At 47.4% G+C, this 17,665-nt stretch overlaps 11 non-coding genes across 11 annotated transcripts; all 11 read left to right on the forward strand.

The window, feature by feature from the left end:
* The first annotated feature begins 1,949 nt into the window (after positions 1-1,949).
* Positions 1,950-2,031, forward strand: trnas-gcu (transfer RNA serine (anticodon GCU)). Its single transcript has one exon. It is a non-coding gene; the product is annotated as a tRNA-Ser (tRNA).
* Positions 2,032-3,518: 1,487 nt separating this feature from the next.
* trnas-gcu (transfer RNA serine (anticodon GCU)) lies at positions 3,519-3,600 on the forward strand. The gene has a single exon. It is a non-coding gene; the product is annotated as a tRNA-Ser (tRNA).
* Positions 3,601-5,087: 1,487 nt separating this feature from the next.
* On the forward strand, positions 5,088-5,169 carry trnas-gcu (transfer RNA serine (anticodon GCU)). The gene has a single exon. It is a non-coding gene; the product is annotated as a tRNA-Ser (tRNA).
* Positions 5,170-6,088: 919 nt separating this feature from the next.
* Positions 6,089-6,170, forward strand: trnas-gcu (transfer RNA serine (anticodon GCU)). Its single transcript has one exon. It is a non-coding gene; the product is annotated as a tRNA-Ser (tRNA).
* Positions 6,171-8,793: 2,623 nt separating this feature from the next.
* trnas-gcu (transfer RNA serine (anticodon GCU)) lies at positions 8,794-8,875 on the forward strand. Its single transcript has one exon. It is a non-coding gene; the product is annotated as a tRNA-Ser (tRNA).
* Positions 8,876-10,362: 1,487 nt separating this feature from the next.
* trnas-gcu (transfer RNA serine (anticodon GCU)) lies at positions 10,363-10,444 on the forward strand. The gene has a single exon. It is a non-coding gene; the product is annotated as a tRNA-Ser (tRNA).
* Positions 10,445-11,363: 919 nt separating this feature from the next.
* trnas-gcu (transfer RNA serine (anticodon GCU)) lies at positions 11,364-11,445 on the forward strand. Its single transcript has one exon. It is a non-coding gene; the product is annotated as a tRNA-Ser (tRNA).
* A 2,623-nt stretch (positions 11,446-14,068) lies between these two features.
* Positions 14,069-14,150, forward strand: trnas-gcu (transfer RNA serine (anticodon GCU)). Its single transcript has one exon. It is a non-coding gene; the product is annotated as a tRNA-Ser (tRNA).
* A 1,431-nt stretch (positions 14,151-15,581) lies between these two features.
* On the forward strand, positions 15,582-15,663 carry trnas-gcu (transfer RNA serine (anticodon GCU)). The gene has a single exon. It is a non-coding gene; the product is annotated as a tRNA-Ser (tRNA).
* A 919-nt stretch (positions 15,664-16,582) lies between these two features.
* trnas-gcu (transfer RNA serine (anticodon GCU)) lies at positions 16,583-16,664 on the forward strand. The gene has a single exon. It is a non-coding gene; the product is annotated as a tRNA-Ser (tRNA).
* Positions 16,665-17,583: 919 nt separating this feature from the next.
* Positions 17,584-17,665, forward strand: trnas-gcu (transfer RNA serine (anticodon GCU)). The gene has a single exon. It is a non-coding gene; the product is annotated as a tRNA-Ser (tRNA).

Below are 17,665 nucleotides of genomic sequence, written 5' to 3' on the forward strand. Positions count from 1 at the left end.
ACCTCGTCCAGAGCCAACCACGTTATACCTTTAATGCAACAACCGATTCTGCGGATTCAAATGGCCAGCCATTGTTTCTTCCATCAACCACAGGCAAAAATGGATTCAAAATCACCTAAAGAATACTCGCGTTGAGGTATAACGTGGTTGGCTTTGGACGAGGTCTAGACCGTCAGAGCCGTTTCCTCCAACTATATTGGAACTCCTTCGACAAATTGAAATCTCCTGGTGGTAAAATGCAAAAGTAGCAAGCCAAAGTCAGTTACAACGCGACGAGAATGGGATTCGTGATCAGATTGAAGAACTTTTGTCGGAAGAAATGTGTAAATATGACCACTTCTACAAACCGTCGTTGGCGGACTATAAGGACGCGCGGATGGCCTGTCATTCATGGAGGGAGATCTCCGCAAACGTCGGTTTTCCGGTCGCGGGATCTACAAAGTTCGAATTCCATTCTCGTCGCGTTGTAACTGACTTTGACTTGCTACCTTTGCATTTTACCACCAGGAGATATTAATTTGTCGTAGGAGTTCCAATATAGTTGGAGGAAACGGCTCTGACGGTCTAGACCTCGTCCAGAGCCAACCACGTTATACCTTTAATGCAACAACCGATTCTGCGGATTCAAATGGCCAGCCATTGTTTCTTCCATCAACCACAGGCAAAAATGGATTCAAAATCACCTAAAGAATACTCGCGTTGAGGTATAACGTGGTTGGCTTTGGACGAGGTCTAGACCGTCAGAGCCGTTTCCTCCAACTATATTGGAACTCCTTCGACAAATTGAAATCTCCTGGTGGTAAAATGCAAAGGTAGCAAGCCAAAGTCAGTTACAACGCGACGAGAATGGGATTCGTGATCAGATTGAAGAGCTTTTGTCGGAAGAAATGTGTAAATATGACCACTTCTACAAACCGTCGTTGGCGGACTATAAGGACGCGCGGATGGCCTGTCATTCATGGAGGGAGATCTCCGCAAACGTCGGTTTTCCGGTTGCGGGGTCCACAAAGTTCGAATCCCATTCTCGTCGCGTTGTAACTGACTTTGACCTGCTACCTTTGCATTTTACCACCAGGAGATTTCAATTTGTCGTAGGAGTTCCAATATAGTTGGAGGAAACGGCTCTGACGGTCTAGACCTCGTCCAGAGCCAACCACGTTATACCTTTAATGCAACAACCGATTCTGCGGATTCAAATGGCCAGCCATTGTTTCTTCCATCAACCACAGGCAAAAATGGATTCAAAATCACCTAAAGAATACTCGCGTTGAGGTATAACGTGGTTGGCTTTGGACGAGGTCTAGGCCGTCAGAGCCGTTTCCTCCAACTATATTGGAACTCCTACGACAAATTGAAATCTCCTGGTGGTAAAATGCAAAGGTAGCAAGCCAAAGTCAGTTACAACGCGACGAGAATGGGATTCGTGATCAGATTGAAGAGCTTTTGTCGGAAGAAATGTGTAAATATGACCACTTCTACAAACCGTCGTTGGCGGACTATAAGGACGCGCGGATGGCCTGTCATTCATGGAGGGAGATCTCCGCAAACGTCGGTTTTCCGGTCGCGGGGTCCACAAAGTTGTGGAGGAAAATACGGGACAAATGTGTCCGCAATGAAAAGCAACAGTGGCGATGCATGAATTTAAATGAGCGCGTCGACGCGACGGTGCGTTAAGACGCAGAAGCATGCAGCAGCCTTAGGTTCATGCGTCGTTATGTCCTCACCTGAAAATGAAGAACAATGGAGGATGCAGGCATCGATCCCGCTACTTCTCGCATGCTAAGCGAGCGCTCTACCATTTGAGCTAATCCCCCACTATATAGATGCTTGGGTCCAATTGGGATAAACCGGCCCCTGCATATAAACGCTTTTTAGAACTTCCCAGGACCATGAAAACATGCTACGATGTTGCCAATTATCTAACTATCCTGCAAAGCTGGAAGCCACACGACGAGGTGGCCGAGTGGTTAAGGCGATGGACTGCTAATCCATTGTGCTCTGCACGCATGGGTTCGAATCCCATTCTCGTCGCGTTGTAACTCACTTTGGCTTGCTACCTTTGCATTTTACCACTAGGAGATTTCAATTTGTCGTAGGAGTTCCAATATAGTTGGAGGAAACGGCTCTGACGGTCTAGACCTCGTCCAGAGCCAACCACGTTATACCCTTAATGCAACAACCGATTCTGCGGATTCAAATGGCCAGCCATTGTTTCTTCCATCAACCACAGGCAAAAATGGATTCAAAATCACCTAAAGAATACTCGCGTTGAGGTATAACGTGGTTGGCTTTGGACGAGGTCTAGACCGTCAGAGCCGTTTCCTCCAACTATATTGGAACTCCTACGACAAATTGAAATCTCCTGGTGGTAAAATGCAAAGGTAGCAAGCCAAAGTCAGTTACAACGCGACGAGAATGGGATTCGTGATCAGATTGAAGAGCTTTTGTCGGAAGAAATGTGTAAATATGACCACTTCTACAAACCGTCGTTGGCGGACTATAAGGACGCGCGGATGGCCTGTCATTCATGGAGGGAGATCTCCGCAAACGTCGGTTTTCCGGTCGCGGGGTCCACAAAGTTCGAATCCCATTCTCGTCGCGTTGTAACTGACTTTGACCTGCTACCTTTGCATTTTACCACCAGGAGATTTCAATTTGTCGTAGGAGTTCCAATATAGTTGGAGGAAACGGCTCTGACGGTCTAGACCTCGTCCAGAGCCAACCACGTTATACCTTTAATGCAACAACCGATTCTGCGGATTCAAATGGCCAGCCATTGTTTCTTCCATCAACCACAGGCAAAAATGGATTCAAAATCACCTAAAGAATACTCGCGTTGAGGTATAACGTGGTTGGCTTTGGACGAGGTCTAGGCCGTCAGAGCCGTTTCCTCCAACTATATTGGAACTCCTACGACAAATTGAAATCTCCTGGTGGTAAAATGCAAAGGTAGCAAGCCAAAGTCAGTTACAACGCGACGAGAATGGGATTCGTGATCAGATTGAAGAGCTTTTGTCGGAAGAAATGTGTAAATATGACCACTTCTACAAACCGTCGTTGGCGGACTATAAGGACGCGCGGATGGCCTGTCATTCATGGAGGGAGATCTCCGCAAACGTCGGTTTTCCGGTCGCGGGGTCCACAAAGTTGTGGAGGAAAATACGGGACAAATGTGTCCGCAATGAAAAGCAACAGTGGCGATGCATGAATTTAAATGAGCGCGTCGACGCGACGGTGCGTTAAGACGCAGAAGCATGCAGCAGCCTTAGGTTCATGCGTCGTTATGTCCTCACCTGAAAATGAAGAACAATGGAGGATGCAGGCATCGATCCCGCTACTTCTCGCATGCTAAGCGAGCGCTCTACCATTTGAGCTAATCCCCCACTATATAGATGCTTGGGTCCAATTGGGATAAACCGGCCCCTGCATATAAACGCTTTTTAGAACTTCCCAGGACCATGAAAACATGCTACGATGTTGCCAATTATCTAACTATCCTGCAAAGCTGGAAGCCACACGACGAGGTGGCCGAGTGGTTAAGGCGATGGACTGCTAATCCATTGTGCTCTGCACGCATGGGTTCGAATCCCATTCTCGTCGCGTTGTAACTCACTTTGGCTTGCTACCTTTGCATTTTACCACTAGGAGATTTCAATTTGTCGTAGGAGTTCCAATATAGTTGGAGGAAACGGCTCTGACGGTCTAGACCTCGTCCAGAGCCAACCACGTTATACCCTTAATGCAACAACCGATTCTGCGGATTCAAATGGCCAGCCATTGTTTCTTCCATCAACCACAGGCAAAAATGGATTCAAAATCACCTAAAGAATACTCGCGTTGAGGTATAACGTGGTTGGCTTTGGACGAGGTCTAGACCGTCAGAGCCGTTTCCTCCAACTATATTGGAACTCCTACGACAAATTGAAATCTCCTGGTGGTAAAATGCAAAGGTAGCAAGCCAAAGTCAGTTACAACGCGACGAGAATGGGATTCGTGATCAGATTGAAGAGCTTTTGTCGGAAGAAATGTGTAAATATGACCACTTCTACAAACCGTCGTTGGCGGACTATAAGGACGCGCGGATGGCCTGTCATTCATGGAGGGAGATCTCCGCAAACGTCGGTTTTCCGGTCGCGGGGTCCACAAAGTTCGAATCCCATTCTCGTCGTGTTGTAACTGACTTTGACCTGCTACCTTTGCATTTTACCACCAGGAGATTTAAATTTGTCGTAGGAGTTCCAATATAGTTGGAGGAAACGGCTCTGACGGTCTAGACCTCGTCCAGAGCCAACCACGTTATACCTTTAATGCAACAACCGATTCTGCGGATTCAAATGGCCAGCCATTGTTTCTTCCATCAACCACAGGCAAAAATGGATTCAAAATCACCTAAAGAATACTCGCGTTGAGGTATAACGTGGTTGGCTTTGGACGAGGTCTAGGCCGTCAGAGCCGTTTCCTCCAACTATATTGGAACTCCTACGACAAATTGAAATCTCCTGGTGGTAAAATGCAAAGGTAGCAAGCCAAAGTCAGTTACAACGCGACGAGAATGGGATTCGTGATCAGATTGAAGAGCTTTTGTCGGAAGAAATGTGTAAATATGACCACTTCTACAAACCGTCGTTGGCGGACTATAAGGACGCGCGGATGGCCTGTCATTCATGGAGGGAGATCTCCGCAAACGTCGGTTTTCCGGTCGCGGGGTCCACAAAGTTGTGGAGGAAAATACGGGACAAATGTGTCCGCAATGAAAAGCAACAGTGGCGATGCATGAATTTAAATGAGCGCGTCGACGCGACGGTGCGTTAAGACGCAGAAGCATGCAGCAGCCTTTAGTTCATGCGTCGTTATGTCCTCACCTGAAAATGAAGAACAATGGAGGATGCAGGCATCGATCCCGCTACTTCTCGCATGCTAAGCGAGCGCTCTACCATTTGAGCTAATCCCCCACTATATAGATGCTTGGGTCCAATTGGGATAAGCCGGCCCCTGCATATAAATGCTTTTTAGAACCTCCCAGGACCATGAAAACATGCTACAATGTTGCCAATTATCTAACTATCCTGCAAAGCTGGAAGCCACACGACGAGGTGGCCGAGTGGTTAAGGCGATGGACTGCTAATCCATTGTGCTCTGCACGCATGGGTTCGAATCCCATTCTCGTCGCGTTGTAACTCACTTTGGCTTGCTACCTTTGCATTTTACCACCAGGAGATTTCAATTTGTCGTAGGAGTTCCAATATAGTTGGAGGAAACGGCTCTGACGGTCTAGACCTCGTCCAGAGCCAACCACGTTATACCTTTAATGCAACAACCGATTCTGCGGATTCAAATGGCCAGCCATTGTTTCTTCCATCAACCACAGGCAAAAATGGATTCAAAATCACCTAAAGAATACTCGCGTTGAGGTATAACGTGGTTGGCTTTGGACAAGGTCTAGACCGTCAGAGCCGTTTCCTCCAACTATATTGGAACTCCTACGACAAATTGAAATCTCCTGGTGGTAAAATGCAAAGGTAGCAAGCCAAAGTCAGTTACAACGCGACGAGAATGGGATTCGTGATCAGATTGAAGAGCTTTTGTCGGATGAAATGTGTAAATATGACCACTTCTACAAACCGTCGTTGGCGGACTATAAGGACGCGCGGATGGCCTGTCATTCATGGAGGGAGATCTCCGCAAACGTCGGTTTTCCGGTCGCGGGGTCCACAAAGTTGTGGAGGAAAATACGGGACAAATGTGTCCGCAATGAAAAGCAACAGTGGCGATGCATGAATTTAAATGAGCGCGTCGACGCGACGGTGCGTTAAGACGCAGAAGCATGCAGCAGCCTTAAGTTCATGCGTCGTTATGTCCTCACCTGAAAATGAAGAACAATGGAGGATGCAGGCATCGATCCCGCTACTTCTCGCATGCTAAGCGAGCGCTCTACCATTTGAGCTAATCCCCCACTATATAGATGCTTGGGTCCAATTGGGATAAGCCGGCCCCTGCATATAAATGCTTTTTAGAACCTCCCAGGACCATGAAAACATGCTACAATGTTGCCAATTATCTAACTATCCTGCAAAGCTGGAAGCCACACGACGAGGTGGCCGAGTGGTTAAGGCGATGGACTGCTAATCCATTGTGCTCTGCACGCATGGGTTCGAATCCCATTCTCGTCGCGTTGTAACTCACTTTGGCTTGCTACCTTTGCATTTTACCACCAGGAGATTTCAATTTGTCGTAGGAGTTCCAATATAGTTGGAGGAAACGGCTCTGACGGTCTAGACCTCGTCCAGAGCCAACCACGTTATACCTTTAATGCAACAACCGATTCTGCGGATTCAAATGGCCAGCCATTGTTTCTTCCATCAACCACAGGCAAAAATGGATTCAAAATCACCTAAAGAATACTCGCGTTGAGGTATAACGTGGTTGGCTTTGGACAAGGTCTAGACAGTCAGAGCCGTTTCCTCCAACTATATTGGAACTCCTACGACAAATTGAAATCTCCTGGTGGTAAAATGCAAAGGTAGCAAGCCAAAGTCAGTTACAACGCGACGAGAATGGGATTCGTGATCAGATTGAAGAGCTTTTGTCGGAAGAAATGTGTAAATATGACCACTTCTACAAACCGCCGTTGGCGGACTATAAGGACGCGCGGATGGCCTGTCATTCATGGAGGGAGATCTCCGCAAACGTCGGTTTTCCGGTCGCGGGGTCTACAAAGTTCGAATCCCATTCTCGTCGCGTTGTAACTGACTTTGACTTGCTACCTTTGCATTTTACCACCAGGAGATTTCAATTTGTCGTAGGAGTTCCAATATAGTTGGAGGAAACGGCTCTGACGGTCTAGACCTCGTCCAGAGCCAACCACGTTATACCTTTAATGCAACAACCGATTCTGCGGATTCAAATGGCCAGCCATTGTTTCTTCCATCAACCACAGGCAAAAATGGATTCAAAATCACCTAAAGAATACTCGCGTTGAGGTATAACGTGGTTGGCTTTGGACGAGGTCTAGACCGTCAGAGCCGTTTCCTCCAACTATATTGGAACTCCTTCGACAAATTGAAATCTCCTGGTGGTAAAATGCAAAAGTAGCAAGCCAAAGTCAGTTACAACGCGACGAGAATGGGATTCGTGATCAGATTGAAGAACTTTTGTCGGAAGAAATGTGTAAATATGACCACTTCTACAAACCGTCGTTGGCGGACTATAAGGACGCGCGGATGGCCTGTCATTCATGGAGGGAGATCTCCGCAAACGTCGGTTTTCCGGTCGCGGGATCTACAAAGTTCGAATTCCATTCTCGTCGCGTTGTAACTGACTTTGACTTGCTACCTTTGCATTTTACCACCAGGAGATATTAATTTGTCGTAGGAGTTCCAATATAGTTGGAGGAAACGGCTCTGACGGTCTAGACCTCGTCCAGAGCCAACCACGTTATACCTTTAATGCAACAACCGATTCTGCGGATTCAAATGGCCAGCCATTGTTTCTTCCATCAACCACAGGCAAAAATGGATTCAAAATCACCTAAAGAATACTCGCGTTGAGGTATAACGTGGTTGGCTTTGGACGAGGTCTAGACCGTCAGAGCCGTTTCCTCCAACTATATTGGAACTCCTTCGACAAATTGAAATCTCCTGGTGGTAAAATGCAAAGGTAGCAAGCCAAAGTCAGTTACAACGCGACGAGAATGGGATTCGTGATCAGATTGAAGAGCTTTTGTCGGAAGAAATGTGTAAATATGACCACTTCTACAAACCGTCGTTGGCGGACTATAAGGACGCGCGGATGGCCTGTCATTCATGGAGGGAGATCTCCGCAAACGTCGGTTTTCCGGTTGCGGGGTCCACAAAGTTCGAATCCCATTCTCGTCGCGTTGTAACTGACTTTGACCTGCTACCTTTGCATTTTACCACCAGGAGATTTCAATTTGTCGTAGGAGTTCCAATATAGTTGGAGGAAACGGCTCTGACGGTCTAGACCTCGTCCAGAGCCAACCACGTTATACCTTTAATGCAACAACCGATTCTGCGGATTCAAATGGCCAGCCATTGTTTCTTCCATCAACCACAGGCAAAAATGGATTCAAAATCACCTAAAGAATACTCGCGTTGAGGTATAACGTGGTTGGCTTTGGACGAGGTCTAGGCCGTCAGAGCCGTTTCCTCCAACTATATTGGAACTCCTACGACAAATTGAAATCTCCTGGTGGTAAAATGCAAAGGTAGCAAGCCAAAGTCAGTTACAACGCGACGAGAATGGGATTCGTGATCAGATTGAAGAGCTTTTGTCGGAAGAAATGTGTAAATATGACCACTTCTACAAACCGTCGTTGGCGGACTATAAGGACGCGCGGATGGCCTGTCATTCATGGAGGGAGATCTCCGCAAACGTCGGTTTTCCGGTCGCGGGGTCCACAAAGTTGTGGAGGAAAATACGGGACAAATGTGTCCGCAATGAAAAGCAACAGTGGCGATGCATGAATTTAAATGAGCGCGTCGACGCGACGGTGCGTTAAGACGCAGAAGCATGCAGCAGCCTTAGGTTCATGCGTCGTTATGTCCTCACCTGAAAATGAAGAACAATGGAGGATGCAGGCATCGATCCCGCTACTTCTCGCATGCTAAGCGAGCGCTCTACCATTTGAGCTAATCCCCCACTATATAGATGCTTGGGTCCAATTGGGATAAACCGGCCCCTGCATATAAACGCTTTTTAGAACTTCCCAGGACCATGAAAACATGCTACGATGTTGCCAATTATCTAACTATCCTGCAAAGCTGGAAGCCACACGACGAGGTGGCCGAGTGGTTAAGGCGATGGACTGCTAATCCATTGTGCTCTGCACGCATGGGTTCGAATCCCATTCTCGTCGCGTTGTAACTCACTTTGGCTTGCTACCTTTGCATTTTACCACTAGGAGATTTCAATTTGTCGTAGGAGTTCCAATATAGTTGGAGGAAACGGCTCTGACGGTCTAGACCTCGTCCAGAGCCAACCACGTTATACCCTTAATGCAACAACCGATTCTGCGGATTCAAATGGCCAGCCATTGTTTCTTCCATCAACCACAGGCAAAAATGGATTCAAAATCACCTAAAGAATACTCGCGTTGAGGTATAACGTGGTTGGCTTTGGACGAGGTCTAGACCGTCAGAGCCGTTTCCTCCAACTATATTGGAACTCCTACGACAAATTGAAATCTCCTGGTGGTAAAATGCAAAGGTAGCAAGCCAAAGTCAGTTACAACGCGACGAGAATGGGATTCGTGATCAGATTGAAGAGCTTTTGTCGGAAGAAATGTGTAAATATGACCACTTCTACAAACCGTCGTTGGCGGACTATAAGGACGCGCGGATGGCCTGTCATTCATGGAGGGAGATCTCCGCAAACGTCGGTTTTCCGGTCGCGGGGTCCACAAAGTTCGAATCCCATTCTCGTCGTGTTGTAACTGACTTTGACCTGCTACCTTTGCATTTTACCACCAGGAGATTTAAATTTGTCGTAGGAGTTCCAATATAGTTGGAGGAAACGGCTCTGACGGTCTAGACCTCGTCCAGAGCCAACCACGTTATACCTTTAATGCAACAACCGATTCTGCGGATTCAAATGGCCAGCCATTGTTTCTTCCATCAACCACAGGCAAAAATGGATTCAAAATCACCTAAAGAATACTCGCGTTGAGGTATAACGTGGTTGGCTTTGGACGAGGTCTAGGCCGTCAGAGCCGTTTCCTCCAACTATATTGGAACTCCTACGACAAATTGAAATCTCCTGGTGGTAAAATGCAAAGGTAGCAAGCCAAAGTCAGTTACAACGCGACGAGAATGGGATTCGTGATCAGATTGAAGAGCTTTTGTCGGAAGAAATGTGTAAATATGACCACTTCTACAAACCGTCGTTGGCGGACTATAAGGACGCGCGGATGGCCTGTCATTCATGGAGGGAGATCTCCGCAAACGTCGGTTTTCCGGTCGCGGGGTCCACAAAGTTGTGGAGGAAAATACGGGACAAATGTGTCCGCAATGAAAAGCAACAGTGGCGATGCATGAATTTAAATGAGCGCGTCGACGCGACGGTGCGTTAAGACGCAGAAGCATGCAGCAGCCTTTAGTTCATGCGTCGTTATGTCCTCACCTGAAAATGAAGAACAATGGAGGATGCAGGCATCGATCCCGCTACTTCTCGCATGCTAAGCGAGCGCTCTACCATTTGAGCTAATCCCCCACTATATAGATGCTTGGGTCCAATTGGGATAAGCCGGCCCCTGCATATAAATGCTTTTTAGAACCTCCCAGGACCATGAAAACATGCTACAATGTTGCCAATTATCTAACTATCCTGCAAAGCTGGAAGCCACACGACGAGGTGGCCGAGTGGTTAAGGCGATGGACTGCTAATCCATTGTGCTCTGCACGCATGGGTTCGAATCCCATTCTCGTCGCGTTGTAACTCACTTTGGCTTGCTACCTTTGCATTTTACCACCAGGAGATTTCAATTTGTCGTAGGAGTTCCAATATAGTTGGAGGAAACGGCTCTGACGGTCTAGACCTCGTCCAGAGCCAACCACGTTATACCTTTAATGCAACAACCGATTCTGCGGATTCAAATGGCCAGCCATTGTTTCTTCCATCAACCACAGGCAAAAATGGATTCAAAATCACCTAAAGAATACTCGCGTTGAGGTATAACGTGGTTGGCTTTGGACAAGGTCTAGACCGTCAGAGCCGTTTCCTCCAACTATATTGGAACTCCTACGACAAATTGAAATCTCCTGGTGGTAAAATGCAAAGGTAGCAAGCCAAAGTCAGTTACAACGCGACGAGAATGGGATTCGTGATCAGATTGAAGAGCTTTTGTCGGATGAAATGTGTAAATATGACCACTTCTACAAACCGTCGTTGGCGGACTATAAGGACGCGCGGATGGCCTGTCATTCATGGAGGGAGATCTCCGCAAACGTCGGTTTTCCGGTCGCGGGGTCCACAAAGTTGTGGAGGAAAATACGGGACAAATGTGTCCGCAATGAAAAGCAACAGTGGCGATGCATGAATTTAAATGAGCGCGTCGACGCGACGGTGCGTTAAGACGCAGAAGCATGCAGCAGCCTTAAGTTCATGCGTCGTTATGTCCTCACCTGAAAATGAAGAACAATGGAGGATGCAGGCATCGATCCCGCTACTTCTCGCATGCTAAGCGAGCGCTCTACCATTTGAGCTAATCCCCCACTATATAGATGCTTGGGTCCAATTGGGATAAGCCGGCCCCTGCATATAAATGCTTTTTAGAACCTCCCAGGACCATGAAAACATGCTACAATGTTGCCAATTATCTAACTATCCTGCAAAGCTGGAAGCCACACGACGAGGTGGCCGAGTGGTTAAGGCGATGGACTGCTAATCCATTGTGCTCTGCACGCATGGGTTCGAATCCCATTCTCGTCGCGTTGTAACTCACTTTGGCTTGCTACCTTTGCATTTTACCACCAGGAGATTTCAATTTGTCGTAGGAGTTCCAATATAGTTGGAGGAAACGGCTCTGACGGTCTAGACCTCGTCCAGAGCCAACCACGTTATACCCTTAATGCAACAACCGATTCTGCGGATTCAAATGGCCAGCCATTGTTTCTTCCATCAACCACAGGCAAAAATGGATTCAAAATCACCTAAAGAATACTCGCGTTGAGGTATAACGTGGTTGGCTCTGGACGAGGTCTAGACCGTCAGAGCCGTTTCCTCCAACTATATTGGAACTCCTTCGACAAATTGAAATCTCCTGGTGGTAAAATGCAAAGGTAGCAAGCCAAAGTCAGTTACAACGCGACGAGAATGGGATTCGTGATCAGATTGAAGAGCTTTTGTCGGAAGAAATGTGTAAATATGACCACTTCTACAAACCGTCGTTGGCGGACTATAAGGACGCGCGGATGGCCTGTCATTCATGGAGGGAGATCTCCGCAAACGTCGGTTTTCCGGTCGCGGGGTCCACAAAGTTCGAATCCCATTCTCGTCGTGTTGTAACTGACTTTGACCTGCTACCTTTGCATTTTACCACCAGGAGATTTAAATTTGTCGTAGGAGTTCCAATATAGTTGGAGGAAACGGCTCTGACGGTCTAGACCTCGTCCAGAGCCAACCACGTTATACCTTTAATGCAACAACCGATTCTGCGGATTCAAATGGCCAGCCATTGTTTCTTCCATCAACCACAGGCAAAAATGGATTCAAAATCACCTAAAGAATACTCGCGTTGAGGTATAACGTGGTTGGCTTTGGACGAGGTCTAGGCCGTCAGAGCCGTTTCCTCCAACTATATTGGAACTCCTACGACAAATTGAAATCTCCTGGTGGTAAAATGCAAAGGTAGCAAGCCAAAGTCAGTTACAACGCGACGAGAATGGGATTCGTGATCAGATTGAAGAGCTTTTGTCGGAAGAAATGTGTAAATATGACCACTTCTACAAACCGTCGTTGGCGGACTATAAGGACGCGCGGATGGCCTGTCATTCATGGAGGGAGATCTCCGCAAACGTCGGTTTTCCGGTCGCGGGGTCCACAAAGTTCGAATCCCATTCTCGTCGCGTTGTAACTGACTTTGACCTGCTACCTTTGCATTTTACCACCAGGAGATTTCAATTTGTCGTAGGAGTTCCAATATAGTTGGAGGAAACGGCTCTGACGGTCTAGACCTCGTCCAGAGCCAACCACGTTATACCTTTAATGCAACAACCGATTCTGCGGATTCAAATGGCCAGCCATTGTTTCTTCCATCAACCACAGGCAAAAATGGATTCAAAATCACCTAAAGAATACTCGCGTTGAGGTATAACGTGGTTGGCTCTGGACGAGGTCTAGACCGTCAGAGCCGTTTCCTCCAACTATATTGGAACTCCTTCGACAAATTGAAATCTCCTGGTGGTAAAATGCAAAGGTAGCAAGCCAAAGTCAGTTACAACGCGACGAGAATGGGATTCCTGATCAGATTGAAGAACTTTTGTCGGAAGAAATGTGTAAATATGACCACTTCTACAAACCGTCGTTGGCGGACTATAAGGACGCGCGGATGGCCTGTCATTCATGGAGGGAGATCTCCGCAAACGTCGGTTTTCCGGTCGCGGGGTCTACAAAGTTCGAATCCCATTCTCGTCGCGTTGTAACTGACTTTGACTTGCTACCTTTGCATTTTACCACCAGGAGATATTCATTTGTCGTAGGAGTTCCAATATAGTTGGAGGAAACGGCTCTGACGGTCTAGACCTCGTCCAGAGCCAACCACGTTATACCTTTAATGCAACAACCGATTCTGCGGATTCAAATGGCCAGCCATTGTTTCTTCCATCAACCACAGGCAAAAATGGATTCAAAATCACCTAAAGAATACTCGCGTTGAGGTATAACGTGGTTGGCTCTGGACGAGGTCTAGACCGTCAGAGCCGTTTCCTCCAACTATATTGGAACTCCTTCGACAAATTGAAATCTCCTGGTGGTAAAATGCAAAGGTAGCAAGCCAAAGTCAGTTACAACGCGACGAGAATGGGATTCCTGATCAGATTGAAGAGCTTTTGTCGGAAGAAATGTGTAAATATGACCACTTCTACAAACCGTCGTTGGCGGACTATAAGGACGCGCGGATGGCCTGTCATTCATGGAGGGAGATCTCCGCAAACGTCGGTTTTCCGGTCGCGGGGTCCACAAAGTTGTGGAGGAAAATACGGGACAAATGTGTCCGCAATGAAAAGCAACAGTGGCGATGCATGAATTTAAATGAGCGCGTCGACGCGACGGTGCGTTAAGACGCAGAAGCATGCAGCAGCCTTAGGTTCATGCGTCGTTATGTCCTCACCTGAAAATTAAGAACAATGGAGGATGCAGGCATCGATCCCGCTACTTCTCGCATGCTAAGCGAGCGCTCTACCATTTGAGCTAATCCCCCACTATAGAGATGCTTGGGTCCAATTGGGATAAGCCGGCCCCTGCATATAAATGCTTTTTAGAACCTCCCAGGACCATGAAAACATGCTACAATGTTGCCAATTATCTAACTATCCTGCAAAGCTGGAAGCCACACGACGAGGTGGCCGAGTGGTTAAGGCGATGGACTGCTAATCCATTGTGCTCTGCACGCATGGGTTCGAATCCCATTCTCGTCGCGTTGTAACTCACTTTGGCTTGCTACCTTTGCATTTTACCACCAGGAGATTTCAATTTGTCGTAGGAGTTCCAATATAGTTGGAGGAAACGGCTCTGACGGTCTAGACCTCGTCCAGAGCCAACCACGTTATACCTTTAATGCAACAACCGATTCTGCGGATTCAAATGGCCAGCCATTGTTTCTTCCATCAACCACAGGCAAAAATGGATTCAAAATCACCTAAAGAATACTCGCGTTGAGGTATAACGTGGTTGGCTTTGGACGAGGTCTAGACCGTCAGAGCCGTTTCCTCCAACTATATTGGAACTCCTTCGACGAATTGAAATCTCCTGGTGGTAAAATGCAAAGGTAGCAAGCCAAAGTCAGTTACAACGCGACGAGAATGGGATTCGTGATCAGATTGAAGAGCTTTTGTCGGAAGAAATGTGTAAATATGACCACTTCTACAAACCGTCGTTGGCGGACTATAAGGACGCGCGGATGGCCTGTCATTCATGGAGGGAGATCTCCGCAAACGTCGGTTTTCCGGTCGCGGGGTCCACAAAGTTCGAATCCCATTCTCGTTGTGTTGTAACTGACTTTGACCTGCTACCTTTGCATTTTACCACCAGGAGATTTAAATTTGTCGTAGGAGTTCCAATATAGTTGGAGGAAACGGCTCTGACGGTCTAGACCTCGTCCAGAGCCAACCACGTTATACCTTTAATGCAACAACCGATTCTGCGGATTCAAATGGCCAGCCATTGTTTCTTCCATCAACCACAGGCAAAAATGGATTCAAAATCACCTAAAGAATACTCGCGTTGAGGTATAACGTGGTTGGCTTTGGACGAGGTCTAGGCCGTCAGAGCCGTTTCCTCCAACTATATTGGAACTCCTACGACAAATTGAAATCTCCTGGTGGTAAAATGCAAAGGTAGCAAGCCAAAGTCAGTTACAACGCGACGAGAATGGGATTCGTGATCAGATTGAAGATCTTTTGTCGGAAGAAATGTGTAAATATGACCACTTCTACAAACCGTCGTTGGCGGACTATAAGGACGCGCGGATGGCCTGTCATTCATGGAGGGAGATCTCCGCAAACGTCGGTTTTCCGGTCGCGGGGTCCACAAAGTTGTGGAGGAAAATACGGGACAAATGTGTCCGCAATGAAAAGCAACAGTGGCGATGCATGAATTTAAATGAGCGCGTCGACGCGACGGTGCGTTAAGACGCAGAAGCATGCAGCAGCCTTAAGTTCATGCGTCGTTATGTCCTCACCTGAAAATGAAGAACAATGGAGGATGCAGGCATCGATCCCGCTCCAATTGGGTCCAATTGGGATAAGCCGGCCCCTGCATATAAATGCTTTTTAGAACCTCCCAGGACCATGAAAACATGCTACAATGTTGCCAATTATCTAACTATCCTGCAAAGTTGGAAGCCACACGACGAGGTGGCCGAGTGGTTAAGGCGATGGACTGCTAATCCATTGTGCTCTGCACGCATGGGTTCGAATCCCATTCTCGTCGCGTCGTAACTGACTTTGGCTTGCTACCTTTGCATTTTACCACCAGGAGATTTCAATTTGTCGTAGGAGTTCCAATATAGTTGGAGGAAACGGCTCTGACGGTCTAGACCTCGTCCAGAGCCAACCACGTTATACCTTTAATGCAACAACCGATTCTGCGGATTCAAATGGCCAGCCATTGTTTCTTCCATCAACCACAGGCAAAAATGGATTCAAAATCACCTAAAGAATACTCGCGTTGAGGTATAACGTGGTTGGCTTTGGACGAGGTCTAGACCGTCAGAGCCGTTTCCTCCAACTATATTGGAACTCCTACGACAAATTGAAATCTCCTGGTGGTAAAATGCAAAGGTAGCAAGCCAAAGTCAGTTACAACGCGACGAGAATGGGATTCGTGATCAGATTGAAGAGCTTTTGTCGGAAGAAATGTGTAAATATGACCACTTCTACAAACCGTCGTTGGCGGACTATAAGGACGCGCGGATGGCCTGTCATTCATGGAGGGAGATCTCCGCAAACGTCGGTTTTCCGGTCGCGGGGTCCACAAAGTTGTGGAGGAAAATACGGGACAAATGTGTCCGCAATGAAAAGCAACAGTGGCGATGCATGAATTTAAATGAGCGCGTGGACGCGACGGTGCGTTAAGACGCAGAAGCATGCAGCAGCCTTAAGTTCATGCGTCGTTATGTCCTCACCTGAAAATGAAGAACAATGGAGGATGCAGGCATCGATCCCGCTACTTCTCGCATGCTAAGCGAGCGCTCTACCATTTGAGCTAATCCCCCACTATATAGATGCTTGGGTCCAATTGGGATAAGCCGGCCCCTGCATATAAATGCTTTTTAGAACCTCCCAGGACCATGAAAACATGCTACAATGTTGCCAATTATCTAACTATCCTGCAAAGCTGGAAGCCACACGACGAGGTGGCCGAGTGGTTAAGGCGATGGACTGCTAATCCATTGTGCTCTGCACGCATGGGTTCGAATCCCATTCTCGTTGCGTTGTAACTCACTTTGGCTTGCTACCTTTGCATTTTACCACCAGGAGATTTCAATTTGTCGTAGGAGTTCCAATATAGTTGGAGGAAACGGCTCTGACGGTCTAGACCTCGTCCAGAGCCAACCACGTTATACCTTTAATGCAACAACCGATTCTGCGGATTCAAATGGCCAGCCATTGTTTCTTCCATCAACCACAGGCAAAAATGGATTCAAAATCACCTAAAGAATACTCGCGTTGAGGTATAACGTGGTTGGCTTTGGACGAGGTCTAGGCCGTCAGAGCCGTTTCCTCCAACTATATTGGAACTCCTACGACAAATTGAAATCTCCTGGTGGTAAAATGCAAAGGTAGCAAGCCAAAGTCAGTTACAACGCGACGAGAATGGGATTCGTGATCAGATTGAAGAGCTTTTGTCGGAAGAAATGTGTAAATATGACCACTTCTACAAACCGTCGTTGGCGGACTATAAGGACGCGCGGATGGCCTGTCATTCATGGAGGGAGATCTCCGCAAACGTCGGTTTTCCGGTCGCGGGGTCCACAAAGTTGTGGAGGAAAATACGGGACAAATGTGTCCGCAATGAAAAGCAACAGTGGCGATGCATGAATTTAAATGAGCGCGTCGACGCGACGGTGCGTTAAGACGCAGAAGCATGCAGCAGCCTTAAGTTCATGCGTCGTTATGTCCTCACCTGAAAATGAAGAACAATGGAGGATGCAGGCATCGATCCCGCTACTTCTCGCATGCTAAGCGAGCGCTCTACAATTTGAGCTAATCCCCCACTATATAGATGCTTGGGTCCAATTGGGATAAGCCGGCCCCTGCATATAAACGCTTTTTAGAACCTCCCAGGACCATGAAAACATGCTACAATGTTGCCAATTATCTAACTATCCTGCAAAGTTGGAAGCCACACGACGAGGTGGCCGAGTGGTTAAGGCGATGGACTGCTAATCCATTGTGCTCTGCACGCATGGGTTCGAATCCCATTCTCGTCG

This window comes from Gasterosteus aculeatus, chromosome 11 (genome assembly GCF_964276395.1).
Source record: "Gasterosteus aculeatus chromosome 11, fGasAcu3.hap1.1, whole genome shotgun sequence".
Taxonomy (NCBI): domain Eukaryota; kingdom Metazoa; phylum Chordata; class Actinopteri; order Perciformes; family Gasterosteidae; genus Gasterosteus; species Gasterosteus aculeatus.